Raw genomic sequence first — 17883 nt, forward strand, 5'->3', positions numbered from 1 at the left:
AAGCCAACGTCATTGTTCTAAGAGGAGGAAATACCACGAAGAGGCTCATTACGCTGATAAACACACTGGAGTTAAAAGAGAACCCTCACCACCACCCCCACCCCCCAAAAGAGAAAAACAAAACTAAAAAATCTAATTAAAAAGAGAAGACCCAAACTTTTTAAGAGAAATCCACCCACGGCAATAGGTCCTCAGAAGGACAGAGTAAAGCAGTGATATTAATCTGTGATCCCCGGGCCTCTCCTCAAGGTCACCCCACTCAACTCTGATACGACAAAACAATGCCAGAATACAAACCTGAACTGTGAAGAAATAACTTTTTCAGTAGTTATTCAAATGTTATTTGTAACTCTGTTATTATGAGGAGACTTAAAATTTATGCACGTATAAACTTCTAGGGCAAAACATTCAATTCACCTTCAAAAGACTTTCACTATAGGGATTCCTTGGTGGTCCACTGGTTAGGGCTCTGGGCTTCCATTGCAGGGGGCCCTGGTTCAATCCCTGGTCAGGAACTAAGATCCCACACGTTTTGAGGAGAGGTCAAAAGAAAAAAAAAAAAGAATCCCACTAGCTTTAAAAGGCACTATTGGTTATAACTCTTGGATTCATGTCAATGTATGGCAAAATCAATATAGTATTGTAAAGTAAAATAAAGTAAAAATAAAAATTAAAAAAAAATTATCTTAACACATCTTTCTAACAATCTAGTCACAAACATTAAGGAATTAGAAGTATCTTTGAGATCAGAAAAGGGGAGGTAAGGTTCATCTAGTCAGATGTTTAGAAGAACACTGTAATAAGAGGGTATTGTTGTTCAGTCACTAAGTTGTGTCCGACTCTTTGCGACCCCATAGACTATAGCCTGCCAGGCTCCTCTGTCCATGGGATTCTCTAGGCAAGAATACTGGAGTCCGTTGCCATTTCCTTCTCCAGGGGGTCTTCCCAGACCAGGGGTTGAACCCGTATCTCCTGCATTGGCAGGTGTTTTCTTTACCACTGAACCACCAAGGAAGCCCATAATAAGAGGTTAGAATTCAATATTTGCAGAATGACCTTGGTCTACTGTGTTATCCTTCCTGAGACTCAGTGTTTCACCTGTACAAAGGATGCAATATGCACACTGATTGATGTTAAGTATCAAATGAGGCCATATATAAAGTCACAAGCACCCGATATATTATATGCAGTGTGTATAGAACAATGTTAGTTTCTTCTGCTTCATCTACTTCTACATCACGAGACATTTTTTGTTGAAGCATTTTCTAAGGACCTGAGTTTTCAATTTTTTTTTTAAACAAGTAGGGTGTTTCCATAGCTCGATCTATAGCAAAAAAAAAAAAAAAGAAAGAAAGAAAAGAAAAAGAAAAAAGCATCAAGAGTGCAAAGAAATTGTGGTGCATGTGCTACAGCAGTGATTAAACTTAAACATAACTTAACAGTTTTTATTTTTATATAAATACCACCAGGGCCAATCATTCACATTATGGATCTCAGGCTTAACAAATGTAATTTAAAAACAACAAAGCTACTTTTACAGGAGTACTGTCAAAGCCCTGACTCTGACAAAACTAAAAATGCTCCACGTGTTAGACCTGAAATGGTAAACCACACAATTCTCTCTCCCTGACAGAAGCTATCAGGATGGACCTGAGAATGCCCAGACATTTTTTATGTTGAGTTATTTATTGGTTTGGTGAAGGAAATGGAAACCCATTCCAGTATTTTTGCTTGGGAAATCCCATGGACAGAGGAGCCTGGCAGACTACAGTCCATGGGGTCATAAGAGTTGGACACAACTTATCGACTAAAATCACAAACCATTGATAGGCTGGTACAATTTCTCATGAAACTGTATACGTTTAGATATAGAATAAAAACTAGTAATTGCTGGGATTTGCTCAGTGCTTATTGAATGAGGCTCTGCACATAGATTTTTCCCCTTACCTGTCACAGAAAAGTTATGGATCTCTGTCAATATTATCTAGTTTGCCAAAGACAAAACTAGAGCAGAGAAAGATCTGGAGGCCCTTCAACCAGATTGCTCTCCTTTTGTCTATATTACCTTTAAAATATGACAAGCCACGTGGTGGGAGTGTGGTTTACAGGAGAAACAGAGGTTCAGAGGAGAAGGGATGTGCAAGGTCTCATAGCTGGTTAGTGACAAGGCAATGACTGGGACTCAGTTCTCAGGCTCATGTTCTTCTTCATGAACCTTACTGTCACTTCTGGACTGTGGCTCCAGCACAAGAAATTAGAATGTGTCCAGCAAGACAAAGCTTTATGTTCATGACAGAGAACAAAGTACCATGAGTACTGTGACTCACAGATTTACCAACAACAAATGTAGGTCCCATATCTTTCTCAGTTCAGTTCAGTTGCTCAGTCATGTCCGACTCTTTGTGACACCATGGACTGCAGCATGCCAGGCTTCTCTATCACCAAATCCCAGAGCTTGCTCAAACTCACATCCATTAATTCAGTAATGCCATATCTTTCTATTTCAGTACTAAATTCAACTAGTAATTGCTAAAATAAATGATTTTGTGAGGTGGTCTCAAAGTAGCTATACACTTATTATTTTAACCAAATTCAAAATAATAAGCAATATTATTGTCTTATCAAGAGTCACCATATGATACCACTCCTGGGCATACATCTGGAGAAAACTCTAATTCAAAAAGATACATGCACCCCAGTGTTCATAGTAAGCACTATTTTCAATAACCAAGACATAGAAACAACCTAAGTGTCCACCAACAGATGAATGGCTAAAGAAGATGTGGTGTATATACAATGGAATATTCTTAGCCATAAAAAGAACAGAATAATGCCATTTGCAGCAATATGGATGGACCTAGAGATGATCATACTAACTGAAGTAAGTCAGACAGAGAAGGACAGATATCATATGACATTGCTTATACGTGGAATTTAAAAAAAGATACAAACAAACTTATTTACAAAACAGAAGACTCAGGAACATAGAAAACAAACTTATGGTTACCAAAGTGGAAAGGGAAATATAAATTAGGAGCTTGGGATTAACAGATACACACTACTACATAGAAAACAGATAACTGACAAAGACCCACTGTGTAGCACAGGGAACTACACTCAATATTTTCTAATAACCTATAAGGGAAAAGAATCTTAAAAATAATATACCAAATCACTTTGCTGTACACCTGAAACCAACATGACATTGTAAATCAACTATATTCTGATTAAAACAAAAAAGAACTGAAAAAACAGAGCAAATAAGAAATATACCTGGATTGTAGGTAATACATCTATAGAAAAGGACAATACATTATTACTATTTTAACTTCTCCACTACTTGCCTAACATATTCATTCTTTCATTAAGCAAATATTTATTGAGCACTTATTGGGTGACTGACACTGTGCTCAACACTAGAAATACATCCCTGAACAGCTAAAACAAACAAACAAACACAAAAAGCAACTCTTGCTTCCATCTCTGCTGGAGAGTAAGACCATAGAGAAATCAAGGTAGATTTATTTAGCTGTTGCTACTTTTTTTTTAAAGAGCTGTAATGAAAACAGCAGATAATAAATATATTTGCAAGCTTCTTTATATAGCCTTCAAATGTTTTTTATTTCTCATGTCCAACGAGGGGTTTAACCACAGGAACATATGCAGAAATCCATCCACAAATGAGTTAATGCTTATTTAATATCATCTGCGAATGAAACACTGTCACAGTTCCAAAGAGCTTATATTTTAGTGGACTAATCAATGCGGCATAATGAATCAGCCAACATACATACCACGCCCGGTGCCCTAATGCAGGAGAGACCACCTTTGCAAGTACAAATATCCTTCTCTTCACTTCTGCCTCTGTGTGGCTGTCTCAGAAAACCAGGTGTGTCACCAGGTAAGACAGGAATCACAGGGGAGTGCGAGACCACCTTTGTAGCTCAATTCCAGACAATTTCTGGGAATCATTAACGTGCAAAGTAAGAGCCAGACTGACCAGATTCATATTTATGTCCTGCACAGGGGTATACAGACATGCCGTGTGCAAATGCTGGCCATTTCAAGGTGACAAGCCTCTGATTGAAAAGTCTGGAGGTCGATAAGTCTCATTTGGGGTCACCTGGCCTAGCTGTCACCTCGGCTGACAAAGAGGAAATTTTTAGAAAATAAACCCCAATAAGCTTTGAACAGCTTGGCCTCCATTTCCAAAATAATTATGACACGCTAGGTCTTCAGGCTTAAAAAAAGAAACTGACTTCACATTTCTTTCTGTTCAGAGCAAGTCTCCTGCGAGTAAATAGTTACAGTCCGGATTACAAAGGCCTGGGTTTTCAAGCCAAACACAAGAGCACTTAAATATAATAGGGCTGGTAGATGCCTTTTAAATCCCTTTTCTTTTTGATCAGAGAGACAGATTTGCACTTGTTACAGGATGACTGAGTAAGTCACTCATGGCATTGCCACTTGTGAGTAATGGCACGATTCCTTCCTTCTTGGGGTGTTAAGTATTTTCTCTCCGTCTCTGTCTTTCCCTGTATATATTAATATCTAATTTCCATGTTGGAGATAAAAATGCAGGCAAACATTTTCTGCTTTTGCACCAGGAAGGCAGAGGACATTATAGGAACTCTGGAGAAATTCAAGCCTCAATCATGTTCTAACTTATTGATTTATGTGAATCAATATGCATTTTTGCAAACTGTCTTTTTTTTTTTTAAGTTCCGCACTTAGCAGCAGAATTAGGTAATTTTCATTAGAAAGAGCTTCTAATTAACTAGTTCTTTATTTAAAAGAATACAAATTCTGCTCTCAAGAATGCTATAACGTTTTGTCAATAGTTCAGAACAGGGGTAATGACCCTCATTAATGAAAGCCCAGTGTGAGTCTGAGATCTCCATTTGATTCCTTTTATCAAAGTATGGGATCCTAGGTAAAAAAAAAAAAAAAAAGCTTTACAGGAATCATTCTCTACCTCACAAATAAATAAAACCAACATGCCAGAGAAGGTGACAGGAAATGTATGGTGCAAAATAAAAAATATCCGTTGTCAGTTTTAACAGGTATTCCATCTTTTGGACCAATGAGAAATTTGGGGAAAATATTTTCTCCTTCTTTGTTTCCTGTTCTCTTTTTTTAAAAATCTACTCGGATGTCCCCTGTTCATTATAAATGATCTCATGTGGAGATATCAGAAAGTGGAATAAAGAAGGAATGAAATAACTCCAATCTTATATTTCTCTTAAAAATAGAGGGCATCTTAGAATCTCCCAGGGAGCTGGGGTTTGAGGGAGTTGGGGGATGGGCGTGTGTGGTTCGAAAATGCTTTTCAAGTTATTCTAATATAGCTTCTGGTTGAGAATTTAGAATTTATTACCTGGGTTTGCCTGCTCATATGTCTCAATTATATTATGAATGGATCCAATCTCTATTCCTTCAGAACAATACATCCTCTAGGAGAGGGTCTCTGCACTGATTGTATCCAAGGAAATAGGGCTAATTAACTACTGTGTGTGTGTGTGTGTGTGTGTGTGTGTGATCAATATTATTAGTACTTTTGCAGCTATGCTTACAAACTACCTTAGCTTTTACAAATATCCTCATGTGTGTGTGTGTGTCTGTTTTCTGAGTGATACTGATATATATTGACATTAATACAAAACAAGGGAAGACTAAAATTTGCTAGTTCACAGAAACAACTATTGGTGCAATTTCTTTCATGGAGAAGATATGCACTCAGATCATGAGACCTTAAATAAAATCAAAGACTGGAATTTTAAGAACCAAATAGGGGTCAAATTTTACCTATTAATAAAAAAATTGCTAAAGGTAAAAGGAGAAGTTTTAAAATATTCTTCATGCTAAATCATATAAGCAAAACAAAAGATTAAAACTCAATCCTTAAATTTCATCACATAGGATACACACACACACACACACACACGAGGATGTTTGTAAAAGCTATGCAACTTCATTAGCTGAATGATTTCTAAAATGAATGTACTTAACAAGAGCACAACTACCTTGTAACACCTAGCTCCATCAGAAATTATCTTTTAAAAAGGTCCAATTTTTTTCATCATTCATTTTTAATTAAAATAATTTAATTATTTTACCTCCTAGGAAATCTCATTTCCTGATTTTAGCTTTAGTTTCTGTTGTACACTTATAAATATATCTCATCATGCTACAAGACTAGTGGCTTATGTGTTCATAGTTTCCCAACCTCAACTAATCTACTCCTTTTTCAGTTTGTCACAAATTCCTAATGGGATTCAAATCCTCCTGTGTCCCTTCCCAGTCTGGACAATACTGTCATGATATCTAGGGTGACAAAACTTCATTCAAAGGGGCCATCCCAAGACCATGTTCTCATGGCACTCCTGCCTGAGCTTTGCCCTGACTCTTCACATACTTCTAGTCTGTATTCCATTTCCCACTGTTGACTTATAAAATCTTTTGCAGTCTCTCAAAGAATTACAATAAAAAAATCATATATTTGATTTTAAAATTCAAAATCATCTTATCTTGCCTTCTTTTCCAATACTGGGTGATGCCATCATCATCTGGGAATTATTACTGTGGGTTTGTTTTGCACCCTGCCTTTTGCTTTCTTTCCTTGAGCTCTTTGTTAATACAGTTCTTCCTGAGCTAATTACAATTTCATTAGATTAAGTGAGGTCCTTAAAAGCAGCGTTTGTCCATTCATGACACTAGCTACAAGTTTCTGTCACCCCATCATATTCTTCAAGGAGCTTCTTTTTCATATTTACATCTTATTCTTTTTCTCTTTCCAATGTTGAGTGTTTTCTCAATAATTTACCATTTTTGTCCATTTGCCATGCCTCTCCTAATCTGTTAAAACATCAGTGATGTTATAGCTAATTATAGTCAAGGATTTTCCCTTTTTGGCTGAGAATGGCTTTTACTAGAGTTTAAAAATAAGTTCCTTGCAGAGGCTTTCATCCTATTCCACAATAGCTCTAAATGTAAGTTACATCTCATGAGTCATAATAAAAGAAACCCTTACATACTTTATTTCTGTGAACAGAGAAACACACACACTTATCCTAGAATTTTTGGAAAATATATATATATAATACTAGATTCAAATTCTGAGGTCCAATAGAGAAGAGAGGTCCTAAAACACTACAATTATTTCAGGTGATCTAAAAACAACGGTATACTAGAAAAATCATAGATACATGCGTATGTATAACTGAATCACTTTGCCATACACCTGAAATTAACATAATGTTGTTAATCAACTACACTCCAATATAAAATTAAAAAATTAAAAGGTATAATGAATTTTTCTGTGATTTGATTTCCCTAGCTTCAATGTAGTTAAGGAATTATCAAACAGATGATCACATTAATATCTTACTGAATACACTCCATCTCTCAAAGATGACTATTTGGCCCCAGTTTCCTTTCTTCCTTCCTCCTCCCTGTAACCCCAAACCCCCACCAAAAAGCTTACCAGTTGGTAAGTCTGTGTGTTATTAGTTCATGGAAATGCAAGTATTATTTAACTATAAAAATAAAAATCGCACTCAGGCGAGTCCTGAATTATTCATGCACTCTGATTTTACATAATTTGGCCATCCCTCTTTTTATTGCTATTTCAGTTTCTATCACTAAACAATTCTCCGCTAGGTCCACCTTGGATTCCTGTGAACAAGGAGATAACACTTGCAAAATGTTCCCTCGGAGACGATGTTCTGAGCTGATGTCCGAACATTTACAGCCAAAGCCTACACTATGAAAAACAGCAAGGAATACCCTCAGTGCCCAGAATGAAAAGTAGAGCCTTAACAAGACTGTTTTTTAAAATCAAATTTCTTTAGAATTTCAAAATCTGGGGTGACACAAAAGCTAACAAAATGGAACCATCATAGGAACAGACCTTTGAGACGGCCATTGTTACTCTATGTTTTCATCACGAGGACACACAGACCCAAGACATCATGGAAACACAATTAAGGCACTTAATGTGATTTTGCCATTAAGAGTTTTAATGGGCAAAGTCAGTCTTCCTGTTCGGTAAGCAGTGGGAGGAAGAGACGGAGTGCATCTGAAGAAGTAAGTGTTGGGGAGATAAAAGACAAGATTGGGAAGCAGCCTGCACCTGCAGCAAAATAGGAAGAGCCGGCAGGATGAGTCTTTATGATGGCCAGTATTTTTGAAAGTCTCTATTGAATTTGCTACAATGTTGCTTCCATTTTTAATATTTTGGTTTTTTGGCCATCTTAGCTCCCCAACCAGGAATTGAACTGGCACCCTCTGCACTAGATGGTGAAGTTGCAACCACTGGACCACCAGGGAAGTCCCTTATGATGGCCAACATTTTATTTTCTTAATTATTTTTAAAAAGCTTTTTATTTTGTATTGGGATATCAGACACGACTGAGAAACAAACACTTTTTTGACTTCCCAAGTGGCGCTAGTGGTAAAGAGTCTGCGTGCCAATGCAGGAGACTCCAGAGGCGTGGGTTTGATCCCTGGGTCGGGAAGATCTCCGGGAGGAGGAAATGGCAACCCATTCTAGTATTCCTGCTTGGAGAATCCCTAGGACAGAGGAGCCTGGCAGGCTACAGTAGAGGGGGGTGCAAACAGTGGGATAGGATTGAGTGACTTAGCACCACCATAGCCAATCAACAACGTTGTGATAAATTCAGGTGAATAGCAAAGGCACTCAGCCATACATACACATGTAAAATGGCCAGTATTTTAGATATCACAATGTTAGGTGCCTGGCATGCTGCAGCCCACGGGGATGCAAAGAGTTGGACACCACTTAGCCAATAACAACAATGACAACAACAATATATTAGGGCACAGTTTGTGCAGGCCTGTATCTTACAAAGCAGGCTCTCTGAACTTCACCAGAATCTTGCTCAGAGTTGGAGGGAAAGGCAAGTCTTAGGGGCAACATCAGACAGAGTTGAACAGAGCACGAAGAGACAGCAAAGAACCATGCCAGGCAGGGCAAACCAGACAACTCAAAATAGTCGTGAGCACAGCCTTGTCTAGCAAGAGCACAGTCTCCTTTTTCAAAATCACTGTTTACTGTTTTGCTCATTTCCAAAATATCTTCTTTAGCAGGTCATTAATGCAAGGAACTAGAAGTGTAAACTGAACCTTTGTGGCAACATTCTTGAAATGTTCGATGTGAAGCATGGAAAAAGGAAAAAAAAAAAAAAAAGAAACACCACACAGATGGAAAATACTGTCATGAACTGACATGTTCTATTTAAAAACTGTTTGTCAGCCGTAGTTAAGTTGATGCTGTCAGCATGGCAACAAATCATAACATTTTGCATGTTTTGCTGCATGCTTGAAGCGGGCAGAGCACACAGCATGCTTTGATCATAGCTGGGTGGGGGGGAGTTTAGGAACCAAGCAGTCAGTGGAACAGAACAGAACAAGTCTGATCTGCTAGTCCCTAAAGGTCAGCCACCAGGGAAGAGGACGGTGCTATCTCTGATGTGCTATCTCTCAGTGTCTCTGAAAGAAAACTGCTGTTCAGAGATTTTAAAGAGGGAAGCCTGTAGCCCAGGAGTACTAAGGGGAATCCCTCCTCTATCTTGCTTGTTGTGTACCACTCAGTGGTGCGTGACTCTTTGCAACCCCATGGACTGTAGCCCACCAGGCTCCTCTGTCCATGGAATTCTCCAGGCAAGAATAACTGGAGTATGTTGCCATTTCCTTCTTCAGGGGATCTTCCAGACCCAGGGATTGAACCTGGGTCTCCCACAGTGCAGACAGATTCTTTACTGTAATATCTGCAGTTAACATAGAGATCCAAGCCCTGTTAGAATGACATCCTCCTTTTTGGCTTTATCACAAGGGAAAAAAAGGGCAATGCTGAGTAATTATCAGCTAGCACTAGACTTGAGGGCCTCAGATCTGTATGCCTGCTCTGGGATGGACAAAGCTACTTATCCAGCCCAATCTGCTCTCCTCTGTTTCCTGGACCCAGGAGGAGACTGCATTCCCCAGGCCAGCAGCTGACAAGCCACATGACCACTCTTCAGACAAGGACCGATGAGCAACAGTGCAACTCCCGCCTCATGTACTTGGGAGAAAAAGATCTGACCTGGACTTTGACCTTGTCGCCTTTCCTTGGCTGACATGACCAAGGTCAGGGCCACCTTAGAGGTTGTGTATTGAGGATGGCAAAACCACTGGCAGCCGGGCTTGCTAAAGACCTGTGAGGCAGAGCCACCTACCCACCTCCAGTATTTGCTTTAGTCTTTCACAAGAGAGAGAAACAAACTTATTATTTTTTAAGAAAATTTATTTCTATATTATAATTTATTTCTATATTTCTATTTATAAGACTGCTGTTCAGTCCCTAAGTCGTGTCTGACTTTGACCCTATGGACTGCAAGCATGCCAGGCCTCCCTGTCCTTCACTATTTCCTTGAGTTTTATAAGACTACATAGTATTTATTATTCTGCTTCTGGATATAATGATTTGCATTGTTTATGGAGACAGATTCAAGGCATGACAATTCAGAAGGCAAGTTTTTAACAATCCTAAGCAATGGCACCCCACTTCAGTACCCTTGCCTGGAAAATCCCATAGATGGAGGAGCCTGGTAGGCTGCAGTCCATGGGGTCGCTACAAGTCGGACACAACTGAGTGACTTCACTTTCACTTTTCACTTTCATGCATTGGAGAAGGAAATGGCAACCCACTCCAGTGTTCTTGCCTGGAGAATCCCAGGGATGGGAGAACCTGGTGGGCTGCCATCAGTGGGGTCGCACAGAGTCGGACATGACTGAAGCGACTTAGCAGCAGCAGCAGCAAGGAGAATGTTGGGTACTATTGCCCTCTTTTTTTTTTTTTTGTAACTTTTTATTTTATACTGGAGTATAGTTAATTAACAATGTACTAGTTTCAAGTGTACAACAAAATAATTCAGTCATATATTCTTTTTCAAATTCTTTCCCGTTAGGTTGTTACAGAATATTGAGCAGTGTTCCCTGTGCCATAGCATAGATCCTTGTTGGTTATCCTTTTTTAAAAATAGCAGTGTGTACATGTTAACCCCAAACTCCCTAACTATCCCTCCCTCTACCCTTCCCCCTGGTAACCATAAGTTTGTTCTCTTGTGTGTCTGGAAAGGAACATTTATATTCTTTACTCTGTACTATTTTGGAGTGTTTGTTAAACAAGTTTATTACCCATGACTCATTCAGGTCCTGCATCTAACACTGGACAGTCTGATGCCTTGGAAAAGTCACTTAAACACTTTTGAGCCTCTTTTCTACCTGTACAATGGGCACAATTCATATCTGCCCTTACTGATTTAATGTTTTAATTTTGACTGTGCTGGGTTTTTGTTGCCACGCATGGGTTTTCTCTAGTTGCAGTGAGTGGGTTTAGTTGCCCAGTGGCATGTGGGATCTTACTTCCCCAATCAGGGATTGAACCCATGTTCCCTGCATTGGAAGGCAGATTCTAAACCACTGGACCACCACCACTTGCCCTTTTTTAACCTATAGGAATATGGACATAAGTAATTTGTAAAACACTGTTATACAAATATAAAGTAGAAGGTAACATAGGAATTTGAAGGAAAAAGCAATTCCTTCTAGCTAGAATGATCACAGAAGATTAAAGAGAAGAAGTTGAGGGGTAGGAGGCGGGAGGGAGATTCAAGAGGAAGGGGATTATGTGTATACCTATGGCTGATTCATATTGATATATGGCAGAAGCCAACACAATATTGTAAAGCAGTTACCCTCCAATTAAAAATAAATAAAATTTAAAAATATGTAGATTCTTCCCTCACACACTTTATAGAGAAACAAACAAATTAAAAAAAAAATCTTCCAAAAAAGAAAAGTTGAACAAAATCTTAGTAACACTGGATAGAATTTTAACTTGCAAGGAGGATGTACAAGGATGGAGAAAAAGCAGAGGACAAAATTTGAAATAAAGGCTGCATTTCTCAGAGTAAGGTAGCAGGCAGTTTGACTATAGTTAAAAATCTAATAGAAGGGTAACAGGAAATACGGCTAGAAAGATAAGTTTGAGAGCTGGACTGTAGGAGGGTAAGAGAGACTTGAACACTAGAACAGTGAATTCGATTGATCCTAGTAGTGGGGTAACCTCATCCTCTTTACCTATGCTTGGTTGAGGACAATCACTGGCTTGAGACACTGTTCTGTAGAGATGCAGTGCTAGGATCTGGGAGAGTTAACTTGCGATCTGAATGGAAAGACCGAGAGAATCCAAGATGCCGATCTGGAATCTTAGCCCTGTGGAGCCACTGAACAAACCTGGAAGCACTTATCTCTAACCTTCCTGTGATATGGGATAACTAAATGCTTATTTTTCATCCAACACTAATTGGCATTTCTGTTACTTGCAGCTGAAACATTTTTATTTAAGAGTCTGTATTGAATTTGCTACAATCTTGCTTCTGTTTTATGTTTTTTCGGTCTTTTGTCCAGGAAGCATGTGAAACCTTAGCTTCCAGACCAGGGATCAAACCCACACCCTTGCACTGGAAGGCAAAGTCTTAACCACTAGACTGCTAGGGAAGTCCCCAGAAGCATTTTTAAAGAGTAAGCAATGTAGGTGGTTCGCTTAGAACCATGGAGAACAATGAATTAACATCTGGAAAAAATATTTCATCTCTGAAAAGATTATTTGCAAAACCATCACTTTAATTTCTCAGACATACACCTTTCACGATCAATACATTGAGCTATTTTGGTGATTGTTCAGTCACCAAGTCATGCCCGACTCTGAAACCTCATGGACTGCAGCACACCAGGCTTGCCTGTCCCTCACCACTGCCACAAAAACATTATGAGATATATTTACAGAAGCAATCTAGAAAGGGACTTTACAAGAAAGAAACTTTTTGTCACGGATAAGTTTTATTTACAGGCATAGCACTTTTATGTTTGTAAAGTGCATAAAAATTACAAATATTCAGGAAAAAAGTCAGCCTGTAGAAAATTATTTTTAGAAAACTTTAGACCTAAGAAAACCCAGATAAATCAACTATATCTCCTTCATAACTTTACAGAGGAGAAAATTCAGGCCTCAGTATCATATTACATGCCTTGCTAAAACCCGTGACTAGAACACCCAGCCTTTACTATTTTTTCTCCCACAAAATATCACAATTTAGTTGCACTGCTGTCAACTAGATTTTCTTTTTGTTCCTAGTATAAGAAATACAGGAAAAATGTATTTTAAAGATCAAAGAGGGAAGGTCAGGTTACCCGGCATTACCTATAACTACTATGCATTTTACCAGGAGCATACGAATCTAAATTTGAAATGGAATATTTGAGTAATATTTAGACCAACAGGACCTATCCAAGCACATACGCATGGAGCAGAAGCATGTTGTCAGTATTCTTCATTATCTCCATGACACCCATGTACAACTTGCTAAATACCTCATTTTGTGTCATGTCCTCCACCTGGCCATTTCCCTAGATCTAGCCCCAAATTAAGCAAGGATTGGAAGTCATTCTGAGCATAAGTAGAGTACTAGAAAGTAATCCAATGTCATTTATTGTTCCTCTCTCTTTAGCTTCCCCTCTCCATGTACTCCCTAGGTTCTTGCCAGGTTAAAGCAGGGGAAGACCAGGAGAGAAAAGCTGTTTCTGATATTTAAAACCCTCAACCACTGGTTCAGAAACAAATATTCAGAAGAAAGGAGGAGATACAAATTAGATCTTTTATATCCGTGAAGTAAACTTGGGGTGGAGGCCCACAGGAAAAACGCAGAGAGTGCTCTTGGTGTATCTCCTCAGCTTGAATAAATGCTATTTAATAGGTGTCTTTATGTAAAATAATTCAGTCTTTGAGACGAGAACTAAGCAGCAGAATTTGATGCTTGAGCCCAAATTAGTAGTTTTATAAATGTGGTGACCAAGTTTTTTCTTAGATGATCGTACAACAAAGCCTTCACTGGTTTGTTAAATAGAGTGCTTCATAAAGAAAAACTGGTCGGCTGTGGTTGATTCTGATGCCGTATCACAGGAACCACGGAAGGGACTCATTCAAGTACAGCCTCTCCTGCAGTTCCCATTTCAGTTTTCATAAGGCACGGTGATCCCTTAGGAGAAAAGAATCACTTGAAGTCTGCTGCTGATGGGAATATGATCAGTGACCTTAAATCCTTTTCTTTGCAAAATCAGAGTCATGTCATACAGAATTCAGAATTTCTAACAAATTTTCCAGACAGATTTTCTTAGCGGCTGTCCCTTTTGGCTGGCCAACCTTTATCTTTCATGCTTACCACCCGATCTCCAAATACAACCCTTTTCTTCCCAGGGTGGTTGCTAATATCTGGATATTTTTGATCACACTTCTTTTACTGCTAATCTTGGAGACTGAGCAGGTCAGGTGGTTTTTTTTTTTTTTTTTTTGCCATGGCTCATGGCTTATGGAATCTCACTTCCCTGACCAGGGACTGAACCCTGGCCGTGGAAGTGAACGCCTGGAATCCTGATCACTAGGCCACCAGGGAATTTTGGAGCAGGTCCGTGTTTGGACGGAAGACTGGGATGGTAAGTGTCCTAAATGCCCCCTCCCCGAATTCCCTCTTCTGTGTTTGTATCTGTGTATAGCGCTCCATCGCTGAGTCATGTCTGACTCTTTATGACTCACCAGACTGTAGCCCTCCAGGCTCCTCTGTCCACGGGATTCTCCAGGCAAGAATACGGGAGTGGGTTGCCATTTCCTATTCCAGGGAATCTTCCTGACCCGGGGATCTCTTGCGCCTCCTGCATTTACTACTGAGCCACCTGGGAAGCCCCATCTTTGTATGGGCCCCTCCCATACTCTACCAGGATTAGTCTGTGTGACCAATAGAACACCACAGAAATTATGGCATGTCACTTCTGAGGCTGGATTATAAAAGATACTGTGGCTTCTTTTTTGGCCTCCTTTTCTCTCTCTCTAATTTTGAGCTTTGGGGAAAGCCAGCTGCCTCACCCTGAGCAGCCATCTGGAGAACCCCACGTGGTGAGGAACTGAGGCCCTCCAGCTGGGAACCAGAGGAGGGAACTTGGAAGGAGACCCTCCTGCTCGGTCATGGCTTCAGAGGACCTCAGTCCTGGCCACCAGCTTGACTGAAACCTCGTGGGAGACCTGGAGCCAGAAGTAGACACCTACAATGCTCCCAGACTTTGGACTCTCAGAAGCTTCATGAGGCAACAGACAGCTCCTGTCTTAAGTCATTACATTTACTAGTAATTTGTTCTGCAGCTTTAATGCATGCTAACAGGCACTGTAGAGTTTTTGTTTTTGTTTTCTTTTCTCCTAATCTTTAAGTAACTTGAGGATAGGAGCCATATCTTATTCCTCTTCAGGTTCAGTAGCGTGCCTTAGGACAGAGCAGATCCAATAACCATTTTCTGAATGAATGATCATCTCTTTCCTGTTTTTATCATTAAAGTAAATTCAATGACAATTACACTTCCAGACTTCTGACTTAACTGGTTTTTTTTTTTTTTTTAAATAATGTGGTTTCACCCAGAGAATATAGAAAAGGGGGAAAAAAATCTGAAATGAGATCACCTTTCAAAGGCTCCAATTTTTTTTTAATGCTCCCACCATTAAGAGTTCAATATAAATTTACAATAAGGCTCAGTGAGCAATTTAGGAAGCCTTGGCCTCCTGCCTTATAAGCATTCATGATTACAAACTAAGACTTGGCCTTGCCAGTTAAGACATGACAGCAGGATGGGAAAGACTAAAGGCTGACGTAAGTGTGAAAAAAATAAGCTCCTGGAGCTCTTGGGTCTCAGGGGACAGTAGAATAATTCTCAAGATGACCTGGGGAAACCACTCCTAAAGGTTAAGAGTCCCTTGGTAACTTGACAGCTTGGGGAGAAGCAGGAATCAACACCTTCCCAACTTTGTCTGTAGGTGGGAACTAAATAATTCATGATATATCTATCCCTCCAGACCCACCAACCCCCAAATTCTAATGTATTCCTATTGGGAAAACACACCTTAAAGAGTGGGTACAAGAACCCATTACCACGCTGAGAAATGAAGTTGCACCCATTCAGTTCAGTTCAGTTGCTCAGTTGTGTCTGAGTCTTTGAGACCCCATGGAGTACAGCATGCCAGGCTTCCCTGTCCATCACCAACTCCTGGAGCTTGCTCAAACTCATGTCCATCAAGTCGGTGATGCCATCCAATATCCCATCCTCTATCACCTCCTTCTTCTCCTGCCTTCAATCTTTCCCAGCATCAGGGTCTTTTCCAGTGAGTCAGTTCTTTGCATCAGGTGGCCAAATTATTGGAGTTTCACCATTAGCATCAGTCCACCCAATGAATATTCAGGACTGATTTCTTTTAGGATTGACTGGTTTAATCTTCTTGCACCCATTAGGAAGCCTCTTAGGAGACATGCGTGATATCTACTAACAGGGCAACATTTTTTTTTTCCCACTGACTAAACCCCTTTCCTAGGGCTTCCCAGGTGGCTCAGTGGTAAAGAATCTACCTGCCAATAGAGGAAACTCAGGTTCGATCCCTGGGTTGAGAATATCCCGTGGAGAAGGAAATAGTAACCTAATCTAGTATTCTTGCGCGGGCAATCCCATGGACAGAGGAGCCTGGCGGGCTATAGTCCATGGGTTGCAAAGAGTTGAACATGACTTAAGAGGCTAACAATAACAAACCCCTCTCCTAGACAGTGATCTCTTCTGGGAGAGAGTTACTGTAGTTATTACGTACGTATATTAGTAAGCATTATCATTACTTTGTACTGAGTACAAGAAGAAAAGCAAAGGTTTTGCTCAGCACAGTTGAAGTTTGACCAAAGAAAAGTTCAAAATGCATGAATGAAAAAAACAAAACAAAACAGCATTTCACTGGGAAATCATTTCCATGGATTGCATGAACTATATCTTTAGGGACTTGGGTAAGCTCTAGCCTTCTTTTGGGAAAGAGAAGATTCAGGAAAAGCTGTCTTCCTTTCCTTCATTCTCAACTAGCTGACAAACAAATACAGCTCAAGAAACCAAGAGCCAGAATCATTTCTTTGTCATTTTAAAAAATTCAGTAAAATATTAAAGGAGGAAAGAACCGGCTAGGGTCATACAAGAAAGGGCCTCAGGTTCAGTTAATTTCCATTCCAGATAACAAGCTTGGATTCCTGCATCACTTGACAAAAGACTGCTTACTCTCAAAAATGAGAGGACTGCCCCAAAGGCATAAAGTAATACGCTCTGAGGACTAAACTTTAAAACCAACAGACTTGGAAAAATAAAATGACAGCTCTGTTCCTTAATTACAACTCTTTTTCCACCAAAATAAACAGACAAATAATCAGACTGTGTAATACATCAACTTTTAACATATTTTTTAAAAACACAATCACATATATAAGAAAACAAAGGTGATTTGAAATGTAGGATCCTGGAACTTTGATTTTAAGAAGGTAAAGACTTTTCTGTCCCCTTCATCTTAGAAATTATCTGCAATACAACAATACAAACAGAAACACATCCTCCATCTTCCATCGCTGATAAAAAATAGACGTACTTGAGCCTGAACCATGGTACAGGAAGTTGAAAAGCAGAGTTCAGAGGAATAAATGTTCAAGAGAGACACAGGAAGTGAACTGCAAACACAGACAATAATGGGATGCCAACAAGAAGCAGGACTCTGCACTCTGAAAGCTCAGGAGTCAAGGGCATTGGGTATACCTAGCATCCCTTGCTGAAAATAAGGGTATTGCAGGAAAGCCTGCATTACCCTCATCACCCCCCGCCCCCTCAACCAGGCTCCCAGAATTTTCTCAGGCAATTCTACATCCCCAAGGCAAGACACTGGGGGACTTGGAGAGAACAGAAGGATCTAGAGAAAAGACCAACAAAGAT

This window comes from Capricornis sumatraensis, chromosome 14 (genome assembly GCF_032405125.1).
Source record: "Capricornis sumatraensis isolate serow.1 chromosome 14, serow.2, whole genome shotgun sequence".
NCBI classification, from domain to species: domain Eukaryota; kingdom Metazoa; phylum Chordata; class Mammalia; order Artiodactyla; family Bovidae; genus Capricornis; species Capricornis sumatraensis.